The 16,067-nt window shown below is 56.4% G+C and overlaps 1 protein-coding gene across 3 annotated transcripts in view; it reads left to right on the top strand.

Annotated features, from left to right (window-relative positions):
* PAX5 (paired box 5) overlaps nt 1-16,067 on the top strand; it is a 171,157-nt gene that overhangs the window by 132,257 nt on the left and 22,833 nt on the right. The gene's annotated exons all lie outside the window — the stretch shown is intronic.

The following is a 16,067-nucleotide window of genomic DNA, read 5'->3' as shown; positions in this document are numbered from 1 at the left end:
GACAGTGTGTCCTCTGGTGGGTTTGTCACTTGATTCTCAAGCGAACACCCTGTGGCCATTGAAACCTGATCCCCTCGGGCTGGCAATGTGTCAGTTTCTTTCAAGACTTTTGGATAGGCGGCTGCCCCGTGTGCTTCCGCAGCCGACATATCACACGGTACTGGCTGGGGACTGAGGGCACCAGCGCAGCAGGGACCCCTGCAGTACCATCTTTTTAAAAGATGCTTTAAAAACTGATCAGTGGAAAATCGGGTTGAAGGGTAGTTACACTTCTCGGAAAGGCTCGTGTTGCCCTGTTTAGAGTCACTTGTAGGGGCCACACCTTGCACTCAGCGCTGGGGGCTGCGCAGCGGCCCCTCTCCCAGCATGAGCCGGGACTCTCTCCTGGCCTGTGAGAAAGCCAGGCTGGCTACTTCCTCCCTCCCCACCCGATGGGTCTCTTTTCCGAGCCTCACAACAGCTCTGAGAAGTAGGTGGGTGGGTCCATCACCCAGCTTTCTTGGTGAGGAGACTGAGCCCAGGAAGGGGGTGGGGCGTGCCTAAGTCACCGGCAAATAGGAAGCCTGACCCAGCACAAGCCACCCTTAGACCTAGGCAGAGGGGCCGGCTCTGGCCCTGCAGCCTTCCTCCCCCCGAGGGACCATAGAGAGTCTGCTGGCCAAAGGGAGCTGTCGGCCTGGTGCCCGAGCCCCTCCTTCTAGCCCTCCCTAAGGGTGCTGTCCGAACAGCCCCAAGCCTCCTCCAGCCTCTTCCCTGACCTGTGTCACAGGCACTTGCACCCCAGGGCCGAGGACTGGCTCCTTGTGGGGGCGTGGACAGAGCTCAGCCAGGAGGGCTGGGTGACCATGCCTGTGTGTGTGTGTGAGGCCTTGCGGGAGGACAGTGGAGCTGGGGGCGGGAAGGGAAGCGGGGCGGATCACAGCTCAGGAGGGCTCGCCCCACGCAGCCGGGTCCTGGTGTAGATGCCAAGGAGTCGCCAAATTCTAAATTCACTCCTGGCTTTCCAGGTTATTACGAAGATGTGTTTAACAAGGTAGGAGGACAGAGCATGTTTCATTTAACGGTTTGTTAGCTTGATTTATGGCTTTTAAATACGAGACATATGGGAAGCAGCCTCCGGGTGTGCTCTTGCCCTGGGCCTTGCAATGCCGGAGAGGCCTGCTGAGGTGAGACCTGCAAAGCCTTTGCCTTTTGTGCTGCAAAGACGGCCCGTGCAGAGCAGAGGGAAGCATCGGGCATGAGGCAAACAGGTGGTGGACAGCCCCTCCCCCCATTTCCCAACTATTGGCAAATTAGGGCAGCCTCAGGAGAAAGATCCCGAGCCATATCCATTAGTGGCCCTTCGAATTTTTGTAACATTTTTAAGAATGCAAAGTGCTTTCCTAGGAACCCCCTGATGTTACTGCCCTGGGAGGTGGGCTGGTCTGAAGTGTCATCCCTGTTTTCCGAAAGGAGAAGCTCGGGCTCAAAGCAGCTGGGGAGTTTTTGGAGGCCACCCAGCCTGAGTCCGGGTCTCGGCCCTGCAGTCCAGCACTCCCTCCTCTGTCCTGTGCCTCTGCGTGTGCTCCGAGTTTGTCCGTGCAAGCTTCTCAGTGCCGCCAGGGGGTGAGCGGCAGTGTACTGGCAGGTGGAGCTGAGGCCGCCCCACTGGCCCTGCTGCCTCTGCGCTGCAAACCCCATAGAGGCTGAGCTCGGAGAAGCAGAGTCCCCAGTGGGACCCAATGGTGGCTCCTTGCCCACCTATGGGGGCAGCTGGAATCCCAGGCTGAGCCTCACCAGCCTGCTGGCAGCGGCCGGGCAGACGCTGCCACAGTGGCGCGGTTCCCCTGAGACTCTGTCCCCACTACAGAGGGAGGGCGCATAGTGTGCTCCTTCTGAGCACGTCTCTCCCCTCCCTTTCTCCTTCTTTTCTCTTCTCGCGCACCCGGTGCTCAGTCCACGCCAGGCTCCGTGTCAGGGCGGGGAGACCGTACTTGGTGGGCACCGTCTTCAGCTCCAGTCCCTCAGGGTCCAAATCAGTATCACGCCCTTGGGACTGCCTCCAACATGGCTTCCAAGTCCCTTTCATGGAAGGGGCTTCACAGGGCACTGCCGGCCTGCGTGCTCGGCCTCTGCTGGAACTGCCCCCGGGGCAGCCCACAGGAGCCCGCCCACCTTTCTGCAGAGCAGGTCCGTGGCCTGCCATCCAGGCATCACCATGGTCTGGCCTGGACTTGCCTTCCTGGCTTCCTGTCCCTGCCTGTCTGTCCCCATCCCTGACCACTCTCTGGTTCCCAGAACGACTCACTCTCCCCGGGCAGTGTCCCTCTTGATTCTGCACCCTCAGCTTAGACCACTTCCTGACCGGGCCTGTTAGGGTCCAGTGGCACCCATTCAGGGCTGAACACACATGTCACCTGCTTCACAAAGCCTTCCAGGTGGCCCTCCTTGGGGGGTGAAGCTTTACACTTGGCTTTGCTCTGCCGTGTGGCCCCGTGTGCTTGTGGCCCAGTTAGCTGTACCACTGGGAGGCGACCTCGAGGAAGGCCAGGCCCTCCGTCTTACTTGTCTTCTGCACTCTTTATGGACCCTCGTGCATAGCAGGTCCTTTAATGGGTGTTTGCTAAGGGAGGGAGTCAGGGAAAATCAATATTAACCCATGAATTAGTTTCCTGTGGCTGCTCTAAAAAGTTACTACAAATTCAGTGCTTTAAAACAACAGAAATGTATTATTTCCTTGTAGTCCCAGAGCCCAGCAGTCTGAAATCAGTGTCACCGGAACAAAATCAAGGTGTTGGCAAGGGGTGGGGGCCTTGGGGTAGACCCGCTGCTCCCCTCATCTACCTTCCCATGGCTCCTGGCGCTCCTGGGCCCCGGCTGCGTCACCGCCGCCTGCAAACCTCTCTCCGCTCCGCCCTTGCTGCACCTCCTCTGGAGGTGTCGGAGCTCCCTCTGCCTCGCTCATAAGGATTCCCGTGACTAAATTCAGGGTCCGTCCAGATAGTCCAGGAGGATCCTCCCATTTCCAGATCCTTAACTTAATCTCGCCTATAAAGAACTGCCCCCCACCCCTGCCTTTGCTGGCCCCAGAATTCACATTCGCAGGCCCCAGGGGTGAGGGCGTGGGCACAGCACAGCCTGTTGGAGGATTTCAGCTGTGTATGTGTTCAGGTTTCTGATTCAGTCCCTCCTGGGTGTCTGGATCTGGGAGACATTTCTTTGACTGGGAGGTGTTGAAGGCGATACCGTTTCCTAGACCGCTAGGGGCAGGAGGTACAGTGTGGAGAAACCAGCTGAGAGCAAGGTGTGGGAAGACTTGTCTACCGTGCTCTTGTCTGTCTGAGGCCATTCCAGGCGATGGGTTGTTTCACTGTATGGAAGGTCTTCTCTTCCTGCCTGCAGGGAATCCAGAGAGAAACTGGAAATCTTCTGAATTGCTTTTCCCAGGCTCGGTTTTGGGACATTTGGCTGCTACGTCTTCCATTTACAAGGGGAGGCTTCCATCTGTAAGGTTTGTTTTTAGGACAACGGAGGGAGATTGTCTCCAGGGTATATTCCAGCAGCCCAACTTCTGGGCCTGAAGAAATAGACATTACGTTTTCCTGTATTAAATGCCAGCCTGTTGGCTCGGATTCTTGTTTATCTGAATCCTGATTCTGCCATTAGGGTACGGTCTGCCCCTTCTGGCTCAAGGGCATCCTCACATCTGCAAACCGGGCTCCTTGGTCTTCCCCGGTGTTTGCGGGTCCAATTTCTGCAGCTCTGTGGACCCCGTACAGCCCTGCGCTGATCAATTACATGGAATAAAGCAAATACAGCCACGTCCTATCCGCTCCGAATGGAGACAGTTTTCAGGTTTTGTTTTCATCACGTCCCAGCCAGTGCCACAACTTTCACGCCAAAGATTCTATAGTGTCTTGACTGGTGTAACTAGTTGGTTCTTGTCCAAAGATATTTGTGCAATCTAATGTATGTCGACATGGCATTGGAAATTTTTAAAAATTCTATGCTGGGGGAAAAGGAAGGGGCGCTCACTGCCCTTTGGCTTTAGTGAGTCCCAGGAGCAAAGGAACCATCTTTGAGATGAACCGGTCAAGGAATGCCGGCCCCCATGGACCCCCAGGCCCCACGTGCTTCTTACTTGACTCCTTTTGGGGGACTTCAGGCCAGAGTGCCAGGACATCTTGACCATGGGCGGCGACAGACACGATGCTGTTCGAGAGGAGGCCCTGGGAGGAGTGAGGTGGGTCCTCAGGTCCCCAGTCCTGGGTGCTGTACTTGCCATGGATTGGTGTTCACTGTTTCTAGGCGCCTTTCAATTAGCTCGCTCATTTAACTGATGGCTTTTGTTTTCCTGATGAAGTAGGAGGGTGAGGAGGTCTGGAACAGCAGCAAAAGCCCAGCAGACACAGACCACCCCTGCCCCACCCCCACGCCGGGCTCTGGCAGGTGGTGTGAGAGACAGGTGTGACTTTCTCTGCTTCAGGGGCTCGGCCCCTCCCTGCTGCTCCCACCCACGGGCCCCGCCCGCCCTGCCCCTCTGGTCCCCATGGGCTTCACCTCCTCGGAGGGGTCTTCCCTTTGACCTAAAATGTGTTAGTTTCCTATTGCTGCTGTAATGCCACCACAAACAAGTTACTTAAAAAGAGAAATTTACCATCTTACAGTTCTGGAGATCAGAGTCCAAAATGGGTCTCACAGGACTCAAGTGCAGCTGTGGGCAGGGCTGCGTTCCTTCTGGAGGCTGCAGGGGGAAGCGTTTTCTTGCCTTCTCCGGCGTGTAGACTCGGCCCCTGTTCCCTGCTGCAGGGCCCCACTCCTTCAGCGTCATCGTCACGGCGGGCAGCGTGGGGCGGAGTCGTTGTATTGCTGGTTCTCTCTCCTGCCTTTCCCTTCCACTTCTCTGGATCCTTGGGATGCTATCGGACTCACTTAGGTAATCCGGGATAATCTCCTTATCTTCAGGTCAGCTATTTAGCAACTTCAGTGCCCTATAACCTACCATGCCCACAGGTCCCCGGGTTAGGATATAGACAAGTTTGGTGGGGCCTGTCATTCTGCCCTGCACACCATCTAAGCCAGGACCCCCACTATGACTCTCTTAAAACATCCCATTCTTTCCCTTGTGATTCTAAGCACACAGAAAGAATTTAATCGGTGCCTCACTCCTTCCTGGCCGGCCTTCCCCTCGGTCTGTGCAGTACATGAGAGTTGCCCCATCACAAGGCTGTGTCTGCCCTGCTCCCTACTGTCCCTGGCTGAGTGTCTGGCCCAGAGTAGCACTTGGGAAGTATTAGTTAAAGTAAGCAGGGGGGCTTTGGGCTGGCTGCAGTGAGAGCTCAGCCCGGTGCTGGGGTGATGCACCTGAGGATGTGGGGCAGCTGCGTGGTGAGACAAGGAGGCTGGCTGACTGGGAGCACGGGCTCTGCAGTCAGACTGCCGGGTTTGAATCCCTGACCCACCCCTCTCACTAGCTGTGTGACCTGGGGCGAGTCACAGAACTTCTCTGTGCCCTATTCTTCCTCATCTATAAAATGGGGATGGTGATAATAAGAGTGAGTGTGGAATGATGCAATACTATATTTTGCCGTGTATAATGCGCACCCAGGGTTTTTAGTATTCCCCATGTATAATGCACACATTTATTTTTCCCTCAAAAGTTTGGGCAAAAATTGTACACTGTACATGGCAAAATATGATATATATAAAAGCCTTAGAACTTTGGCACATATTGAATGCCTTAGAAGTGTTCATTATACTGCTGCTGCTGCTGCTGATTGTTTATATCAAGGTCTGAGCTGGGCGTGGTGGTGAGAGGGGCAGCCCACCGGGCGTGCCTAAAGCTGACCTGGCTGAGTCGGTATTAAATCAAGAGCTGCCCAGCAGAGCTCACACCCCATATATCGGTGGGAGCACCAATTAGAGAAGAGTGCAGCCACCACCAAGGGCATTTCCAGGCAGGAGTGGGGGCGGATGCTGAATGCTACAGGTCTGGAGAGAACTGAGAGGCACCTGGGGTTGGTCCAATTGGGAAACACGCCTTGGCGAAGGGGCACCATAAGCTCTGCTGTATCGTGTGTATCCTTGGCCATCTGAAGAGGAGGGCAGGGGCACTGGGAGTGGGCCAGGGGCCCAGCCCAGTGGCTGGAATGGGTTCACACGGGTGGGGGTGTGGCCTGCCCACCCAGTGTGGGTACTTGGGGTTGGCCAGAAGGGGAGCTGACGGAGGAGGCTGGTGGCCAGCACAGTTTGGTTTTTCATTGTCAGCCTTCGGAGTTCAAGCAGACACCCAGGTGAGGCCGTCTGCAGACAAGTGGTGAATCAGGTCAAGGGCACAGGGGCCGGGTCTGGGCCAGACGGAGAGAAGCGAGGGGCACTGTGGGAGGGATGTGGTTTCATGCTGCTGAGCTGTGTGACTCGGCATGAGCGCGAGGCCTCGCCAAGCCTGCCGAGCCTTCTGTTTCTGAGGACCCGTTCCTGAGGATCACTTGAATGGCTGTGCAGTTACTGAGTTCCCAACCCTGTGAGGCAGGAAGGGTGCTGAGCTCCGGAGGGAAGGAGACGTGGGTTTCCTTTGTCCACCTTAAGCCCCTCCCAACCCTGAGCTTGCTGACTTGGAGGCCCAGGGACTCGGCACCATGCGGAGGCTGAGCTCAGTCAGGACCTCACTGGGTGACCTGACATGCCGTTTCCACCGTCCGGGCCTGCTTCCGCCGATGGACCGGGGTAGAGCATTCTCTGCACAGTTCCGTCAGCGTGGTCGGGACCAGTGAATGGAAGTCAGAGGGACCCCTTTTTCAGTCTTGTATAAAGTGCCCTCCCCAGAATTAGAACTCAAGATAGGGGAATGGGCAGGCTTGGGAGGGGCCAGCAGAAGCCAGGGAGGTGGGAGGGGCAGGGGCATCAGGTGGGAGGTAGGACCAGGGCTCTCCAACTGCCCTCCTGGCCCAGGCATTAGCTCAGGGAATGTTTGCTCAGGGGATGAATGGGCTTTGTCCTTAGCTCTTGCTTCCCCCTCACCAAGGCTCCTGGTGGTCCTGGGGCATGGGTACTTTTCAAAGCTCCCTACACACATTTCTTAGAGCAGAGTTCTCCCACCTGTTGATGGTTTCTGACTCTTTGCTGCCCTCTAGTGGCCTCCAGCTACTCTGCCACAGCAGGAACATAGCATTTACCCCAGGGAATGCCAGGCACAGCCAGGATGAAAGGGCAGGTGGCCATTTATTTGTTCATTCATTCATTCTTCAAACATTTCCCAAGAGACACTGCATGCTAGTTCTGAGCTAGGTGTGGTGTTGCAGACACAGCCCCTGCCCTCAGGGAGCTCACACTCTAGTTGGTGAAACATACAAAATCATCTTTGCATGCTATGTGAAGAGCTAAAATCTAGGTGTGTGCTGAGGAGATGCATGGGAGTGGGTTGCTGAGTCTGCTGGGACAGTGTGTGGGGTGGGAGAAATCAGGGAAGACTTCCCAGAGGAGGCCATTTGAGCTGATCAGGTTGCAGTAACCATCCAGTTACACATCCGTCCAGCCATCACCCATCATTTCTTCTTTTCTTTCCTCCTTTCTCCCCCGAGTCCTTCCTTGCTCCCAACAGTTGGGAGCCATCTACACATGCCAGGCACAGGCCTTGGGGTGCAAAGGTGAAAGCCGTGGCCTTTGTCTCTGAAAAGTTTTCAGTCTGCAGTGCAGACAGCAAGTCAGGAAGGGACTAGGGCAGTGTCTAACATTTTGGAGTCTCTGGGCCACACTGGAAGAAGAGTTGTCTTGATCCACACATTAAATACATTGAGACATGCAGTCACACACAAAAAAAATCTCATGATGTATTAAGTAAATTGACGACTTTGTGTTGGGTCGAGTTCATAGCCACCCTGGGCTGCGTGTGGGCCACGGACTACAGGCTGGGCACCACAAGGAGGGACAGATATGGTAACAGGTAAGCTCAGGGGCTCTGGGAGTACAGTATAGGGGGCAGCCTAGATCGGGGGTGTCAGGCATAGAAGCCTCCAGAATTTCTCTATAGGAGAGCTGGGGCAAGGAAGGGCATGTCTGAAGCTGCTTTTGCAGAGAGTTTTGCTGAAATTGAGAAACACTGTCCACACCAAAGAATGGGGCAAGTTAGAGGCATAACTAGAGCGTCCCAAGTCACCCATGGTGCTGCCCTGGGTCGGGGGAGGAATCGAGGAGGAGAAGAGTCTCTGGCTTGGCGTGTCCCTCGGGAAGCAGCCCATGTTAGCAGTGGGGGTGGAGTGAGGAGGGAGAACAGGGAGGATTTCGGCAGGGCACAGAGGTTCTGAGACCTACTTTGCTTCTGTACACACCAGAGTCCCTTCAAAAACCAGATCAAATCTACTGGGGTCATCTGGCTTTTCCTCACTGGAATCTGCAGTCTCTCCCTCCGAGACCTCATCAGCTGTCAGCCCTCGGCTGGACCGACTGCCACAGCCAAGCCTGCAGGCCACTCACCTGGACACTGCTTTCCAGAGAATTTCTGGCGGTGCCCAGAGCCTTTGGGGGCCGGAGAAAGCTTCCCTGTGAAACCAAATAGCCTCTGTTCATAAGCTAATTCCACCAACAAGCCTTCCCACAACCTGCCCGGCACCTTATAGCCTACACAGGGAGCCAGCTGCACCTTTATCCGCAGCTGCAATGGGAAAGCACCTTGTGGGGTTGGGTGTTTATCCCCGTGGCAGAGGCTTGCTAGCTGAGTGCAGAGAGGTGCCATGCCTCACCAGGGGACACAGCCAATCAGGGGCACAGCGGGGCCTGGCGCTGGAACTCATGTCTCAGGTTCACCCAGCCCCTGGTGCCCATGAGGGTGAGAGGGAATGGGCTCTGGGCCTTGTTTTCCGTGGGGCTCCCCAGGGCTGTGGATGGCCCTCCTGACCCAGAGACCTTTTATGGCCCAGGAGAAGCCCTTCCCAGCTGGGGCACCAGGCAACCACGCTTCAGGTTCTAGTGTATTCCCTCTACACCCCATCTTCACCTGCCCATGTCCTCCCATCCTGTTAGGCCCCAGTCAAATCTCTCTTGCAGAAAGCCTCCCCTCCCCCAACAGGGGCCCCATCTCCCCCTGAGCCTAGCCCGGGCGCCGCCCACCCCAAGGCCAGCCCCTGTCTGAGCTGCAGTGACCCAGCGCTCCCTCCTCCCGGCTCCTCCTCTCTGAACCACCACCTACTGTTTGCTCAGTCCCTGCAAACAGTAGGCGCTCAATGCCCGTAGGTGGAATTTACTTGAATGTGGACGTGCCCCTCCCTATCTTGCCCAGCAGAGAGCCAAGGGCTCAGAGTCCCTCTGTGTGACAAACAGGCCCCAGCTCACCGCCCACGCACGCCCCCACTCGCTCTTCCAATATTTGCTCTGGCTCCTCTCTGGAAGATGCTGAGACAATGGCCCTTGTTACCCTCTGCTTGAGTTATTTATTTTTTTCACTTTTCCCTCCTTCCCCTCTCGGGGGACTCGCCTCTCGCCCTCATCCCTCATGTTTCCCCTTTCACTTGCCTGTCACTCTCATTGTCCTCCCGGGGGCCGGGAACGCAGGGTGACAGGCAAGGGGAGCCCAACCGGGCCGGGGAGGCTGAAAATATAGTCATTAATGGGACCCGCGAAGCCCAGATGTCCTCCCTGAATGCGGGTAATTTGTTTTTAATGAAAAACCACGCGGTGACCCTGAACAAATGAATTTTCTTTATAAGGAGTCTCTGTGCAGTGGCACAGATAAAGGGCCCGAATGGGGAGAGTTGGATCCGGGGTGGAGGAAAGGGAGAAAGACAACAGGGAAGGAGTGCAAAGGAGAGGCAGAGGGATCAAGCAGGGAGGAAAGGACATTTAGAAACGACAACTGCCTTATCATGTCCTTTTGTCTAAAGAGCAATCCCAGGTCACAACTGCCCTGGGCATTTGTCCTTCTGGAGCAGGATGCATGACAGTTGTGGCCGTTTCGAGGTCTTGTTCACAACAGTGCGGGGAATGGGAACCGCCGTCTGGAGGGATCTCTGCGGTGCACAAGCCTCTTGCTCGTGGGGGATCTCAGAGGACGCCCACGGCGGCGGCGGGAGGGTGTGGTTATCAGCCCCATTTCACAGAGATGAAAACTGAGGCTTAGGAAGAGTGATTTGCTGAAGGGCACACAGCTAGCGAGCAGTCGAGTCCAGATGACAAGGGAAGGACTTTGACAGTTTGGAATCTGACTCTCAGAAACACTGTGCTAAAATCTGGAAACTGCTTTCTCTGTGAGACGGCAGCGAAGGTCCCAGGAGGCACAGTGTCTGCACAGAGGAGGCTTGAATGGAAGCGAATCCCCGTGGCGCCTGGAACTTTCCATTAGGGCTGTGCGAATGAGCAGAGTCTCTGAGAACACTTCAGGTGGGAAATTCCCGGAAAGAGAACTCCCCCAAAAGGAGCCAGTGTCACTTGGGGAAGTGGCTGCAAGGGAATTGGAACCTGGAGACCAGACGTACCACACACTAGCACCCGGGACCTTGTGGGGGGATGTAGAGCGGGTGAATGGGGACAGCAGCAAAGGCACTGACTCAGTGGAGGTCCAGGCTGAGAGCCTTGCCCTTGGCATTGGGGAAATCTGCCCAAAGGAGCACGGAAGGCCCAGATTAAGGTGCATCTGTGTGGACTGCAGAGGGGTCTGTTCTAACTCGTACCTCGAGGGGAACCGGAGATGGCCCTTGTACCCTCTGCAGCCACTCTTCCTTCCGTCGTGGATGGACAGGGCTGGACACCACCGAAGTTCAGAACTTAGCCTGGGAGTGTGCAGGAGAGGTCAAGGAGAAGACTTATTCAAGGTCACACAGCGTGTCAGAGGAAGAGCCAGGCTGCCCTATGCTGGGGTGGCAGCCAGCCCTGCTGTCCGCACTGGGCCAGTGGGGACTAGCAACCCTCCCCCGCAACACACACACTTTAGCTCTCCACTGAAGCAGTGGAAAGGAGGCATTCCCCCCGACCTCAGGCAGGCCTAGTGTCCCTGGGGTGGCCCCTGGGTCAGGCCTAGTGTCCCTGGGGCAGCCCCTGGGGACCTGGCTTCCAAATCAACTCAAAGCAAGCCTCATACCCCACCTACCCCAACTCTGTCATGTTCTTCCTGAGCCCACCTCCTTCCCCCAGGCCCTGGGACCCTGCCAGCTGCAAAAGCGTCTCCTGGGGTGCAGGCAGTGTCTACCCCCAGTGCCCATCGGGGGTTCCGCCGGGGGCCTGCGGGCCACACCAAGGCCTAGTTCCTCTGCACTCTGCTCTCTTCCTAGAGATGGGCAGCTAGACAGAAACCATTGTTTTCTTTTCCTGGGTTCAGTTTCCCTCTGGAAATTGTGACCCAATTAGAAAATTAGGCAAATAGAAAAATCTGGCTGTGACCTGGCTGAGGTTATAAAGCCTCAGCTGGCATTTCGGGCTCTGTTCCCCACACCCTGTGGTCTGTGAGCCTGGCCAGCCCAGGCATCCTTGGCACCTGGCACAGACTTTTCCCGGGGCCGTGCTTCCCTACGACGGGTGGTGTATTCCCCACTGACTTCCAGGCTGGGTTTGAGGCAGCTTCTTGGCTTCTCAATAACATCGGTTCGAACCTGAAATCCCTGTCATAAAATAGGAGACCTGCCCACGGGTCACATGGAGAGGCCTAGGTGCCACCGCTGGCCCTATCCAGGAGCTGACTGGCTGTGAACAGGCTCCCCCTCCACCACCCCACCCCCACACCCATGGAGCCCAGGATCTGAGGCGGCCCTGTGCCTGGAACTGCCCACACTTCGCTGCTGGGAGCAGGGAGCTTGCATTCTTGGAAACAGTCTCTGTCTGGGCACATTCCAGAGCATGCTTCCAAAAACATACTTTTAATCAAAAAGCAGATCGCTAGAAAAACTGGGACAAATTGTGATTTTGACAGTGGACGATTACACATTCCAGGAGGGGTTGCCAGGTGGTAAATACACTCTCCTGGTTAGGTCTCAGATTAATTACACCACCAGTGAGCTGACCGGGTGGGTCACTCTTAATTGTCCTCATCTGTGGGATAAGTTCTGGCCTGCCTGCCTGCCTGCCTTCCTTCTCTCCCCCTCCAGTGCTGTTCCCCTCCCTCCCTTATTCCCATCTCTCTTTCCTTCATCTCTCCCTCCTTCTTTCACTCACTCACTCACTCATTCAGTCATTCACTCAGTCATTCATTCATTCAGTCAGTCATAACACAGTCCCTGAGCTCCTCCTGAGTGCTGACCAGTTCAGAGCAGACACAGACATCCTGAATTTCTCAAGACCCAGGAATGTCTATGGGGAGACTCACCCATGTTATCTGCTCAGAATGGAAGGAAGCCAGCTTGAAGATGGTGGTTTTGTGGGATTGCTAGGCCCAGGGCCCAGACAGGGACCCCTGGGGGACCACAGGGGGTGAGGTTGGCGGGATGCAGGAGCCAAGGGCTCGACAGCCAACGGGGAGGGATGCTCTGGCCCGTCGCTGGCTCCCCCGGGGCTCCCCCGGAGGGCTCCAAGGGAAGCCTGGCCCCTGCAGGTGTCGCTCCCCAAAGCGGGTGCCAAGCCCGTGTGTACAAGTGGGGGGCTCCATATTTAGGAGCGGGGAGGAGCAGGGAGCTGCCCTGAATGGCTGCCCGCTTTGGAAATTTCTATGCATTTGTAATAACAAAATTACCATAATTTGCTCGTTAACGCAGCTAGATCAGTCAAGCATTGTTCCATCTCGGGCGGGGAGGCCACTGCGCCTCTCTCTGTACACTCTACACACCCCAGCCAGCCTGCCAGCCCGTTAGAGCGCTGGAAATTAGCATGCAAATGGTCCTAATTCGGTGGGCGAGCTGTCAGGCAGCGCCTCTCTGGCCTTGTCTCTGTGAAGGCCCTGACAGCCCAGCTCCAGCGCCAGCCCACCCTCCTCGCTCCAGCCAGGAGGGGCTCCGAGGGGCACCTCCAGACTGACAGCTTGGCGGCCTCCCTCCCTCCGTCAGCGCCATCAGGCCTGGCGGCAGCCTCCCTAGGGAGCAGGCAGGGCCTGCCACCATGCTGGCCAGACTGAGGAGGCAGGCAGGCGGGTGGGCTGGTGGGGGAGGCTAGCCGGGGCTCAGGCCCACCCGTCCTGGCTGGGCCGGGGCAAGGGGCAGGGTGAGGGTGGAGGGGTGGCTTCCAACTGAGGGCCCAGTTGGAGCACAGGGACCCTGATGGCTGATGAGTTTTGAGAGTGTCCGCATGGGAACTCCGGGGCACCTTCCCCCACCTACACATCTATAAAGAGCAAGTTCAAGTCCTGCCTTGCTCTCCCTTCTTTGTATTCCAGGGCTAACCTTAACATATCCCTGCTCGGCTTCCCCAACACCTGGAACATCACTGTCTAAATCTATGCATGGAATTCCTCCAGCTGCAATGGAGAATGGCTGTGGGAGGGTGGGGAAGGTGTGAGGTATAGGCAGGACACCTTGGGCCAGAGCTCAGCACCTTTGTGTCTCAGTCCTGCCTCCAGGTTTACTAGCCTTTGGGGGAAGTCACCTTCCCCAGGCTGGACCTCAGTCTCTGAATTTTTATGGTGGAGGCATCTTTATGGTCTTCCTCCCAGAGTCGTCCGGGATGAGAGCGAGGAAGAGGCCTGCTCGGCAGCAGTAGCTGACACTGAGTGAGAACTTCTGCACGCCAGGCCCTGTGCTAACTGCCTGCCATTTCCCAAGCTGCGTACTCTTCACAGGAACCCCGCCAGGCCAGTGTGGGTGTTACTGCATGTCACAGAGGAGGAGGCTGCGGCCTTGGCTCGCACAGAGTAACTTTTCTGAGCAGCAGGCTACAAGAGCGCCCAGTCTTGCTTGCTCCAGAGCCCTTTGATGAGAGGAAAGGCAAGACCTTGAGAGCCAGATCAGGCCTCTGCCATGACCATGAGCAGCCTGATGGGGCCCCCTTGCAGGCAGCCTGTGTCCCTTCCAGTGCTTAGCACTGTGCTTTAGTCCCCAGGACGAAATCCGTGTGAACTGAAAGAAGAGAGCCCAGGTGGGGCCAGGTATGACTGCCTTGGAGGACCACTGTGTCCATCCTTGTGTTCCCCTCCCGATGTGTGACAGCGAAAGTGACAAAGCTACTGCAGGGGAAAGAGGTACAGCCGAAGGGCTTAACCCCAAGTTCCCCCCAGGCTGTCCCCAGGCTGTTTCTCAGGACCCTGCCCCTCCCTCTTCCTGAGGGGTGCAGCCCCACACCTGGTGGGGTGAGTGGAGAGCAGGCTGGACCTCAGTCCCCACATGCCCAATCGGCTGATGGTTCTTGTGCAATGAACAGCCTTACTCCTCTGTACATGGCTGCCAGCCCCCTTTGCTGGGTCTCTTAGCTTTCAGATAAGTGGAGAGATGAGACCCCGAGAAATTCAAAACCCCAGCTGGCCCCTGGCTGCCTGGGGAGCAGAGGGGGCTCATGAGCCCGAGTCTCTGCTGCATCGAGCACCACCCACCCCCCAGCACAGAGCCTGGCGCAGAGCAGACGCTCGGGCAAGGTTTAGAAGCCACACGGAGTAACACGTGCACCAAGAGAGAAAATAAACACACTCACATGTATACACGTACAGGAAGGAACTAAAACCACCCAGCCTGCCTACCTCAGAGCAAGCGCCTGGAGCCACGGGGAGCTCTCCATTTCCATGTGGCTTTTCCTTTCCACCTGTTCTTTGTTTCCTTCATCTGGGACCCACGGCGGGAGCCTGATGGAAGTTCAGGTCTCCAGGTATCAACCTCTCAATAGCTGCTGTTGGGCTGTGCAGAGCGTCTCTTGGAGGGATAAGCCCTGCCGACCACAGGATCCAGGCAGGCACTGTGAGGACAGCTCAGGGAGTCGTGCACTCCCACCCCAGAGGGCCATGCGGGGGGACTCCCGAATTAAAACCCTGGCGAAGACCAGTTGGGTGCCTGCAAACTGCATTTCTGCTGGAGGAAGAATTGCCCAGGCTCCCCCTAGTGGAGAGTCTGGATGTGTCGCCCTCCCGTGTTCCTGGTGTGACAAGACAGGACAGGACAGGACAGGACAGGACCGCCTCCCTTGCTACACCCCTTCTCAGTCTGAGAACCATTGGTACCTCCATACTGTCGTGGAATCTTCCCCACAACACAGCAGGCACTCTAGGCTTTCGCTTTTGCTATAGGCTCAGTGAGAGGAAGGGCATGTCCCAAGGTCGTGTACAGCCCAGGATAGAATCCAAGGTACTTTCCCTTCCACCCAACAGTCTGCATCTGGCCTCACTCTATGAGGGTCCTTGGCATTGGCCAGCAGACCATCTGCTTCCTGGCCACCCAGCCTGGCCCTTCCCAGCCTCCAGGGAATTAGGTTCCAATGGCCAGAGGTGCCCACGCTGTGGGGAGATCGGTCTTGCAATAAGTATTTGCAGTAGCTCCCTTCCTGGTCTCTCCACTCCCACCCTTGCCCCCACATCCTCAGCCCAGCAGCCAGAGTGAGCCTGTGTCCATCCGAGTCAAGCCACGGCCCTCTCTTGCTCACTCCGAGTAGAGGCGAGAGTCCTTACCTGATCCCCCACTTCCTCCCTCTCTCCTTGACCTCATCTTCTGCCGCCCACCCCTCCCTTCTCCCACTGCAGAGACCTCCTCGCTGCTCCTCCAACACACCACCCACACTCCCGCCTCGGGGCCTTTGCACCTGCTGTCCCCTCTGTTGAGGGTGCTCCTCTCACAAGTACCCACACGACTCCCTCTCACTCCCTTCCAGCTCTGTATTCAACAGCCATCTTTGCAGTGAAACCACCCTTAGTCACTCTAAAATGTTGCTGCTTTGTGGTTTCTCCTTAACACATACTGTATGCTTTATTTTTAACGTGTCTTGTTCGTCATCTGCACCATTAAAATATATACTACACTCCACGCGGGCAGGAGCTTTTGTCCGTTTTGTTCACAGCTGTGTCCTCAGTGTCTGGAACAGTGCCTGGCCCTCGGTCAGTGTCTGGGGAATGAGTCGGCGGGTGAAATATTGGCTGTGTGTGCCTCGCATCGAGGCAGACACATTCTGGGTCTCCCCAGCACCCCTGCAGGTCCCTCAGGAGGCTTCTTTACTCTTCCTTCCTTGGCCCCTAAAGATATCTCCCCTCCTTTCCTCTCAGGTCT

The sequence above is a fragment of the Phyllostomus discolor genome, chromosome 3 (assembly GCF_004126475.2).
Source record: "Phyllostomus discolor isolate MPI-MPIP mPhyDis1 chromosome 3, mPhyDis1.pri.v3, whole genome shotgun sequence".
NCBI lineage: Eukaryota > Metazoa > Chordata > Mammalia > Chiroptera > Phyllostomidae > Phyllostomus > Phyllostomus discolor.
Note: the sequence above shows the minus strand (reverse complement) of the source record. Positions and strands in the feature narration are given on the sequence as shown.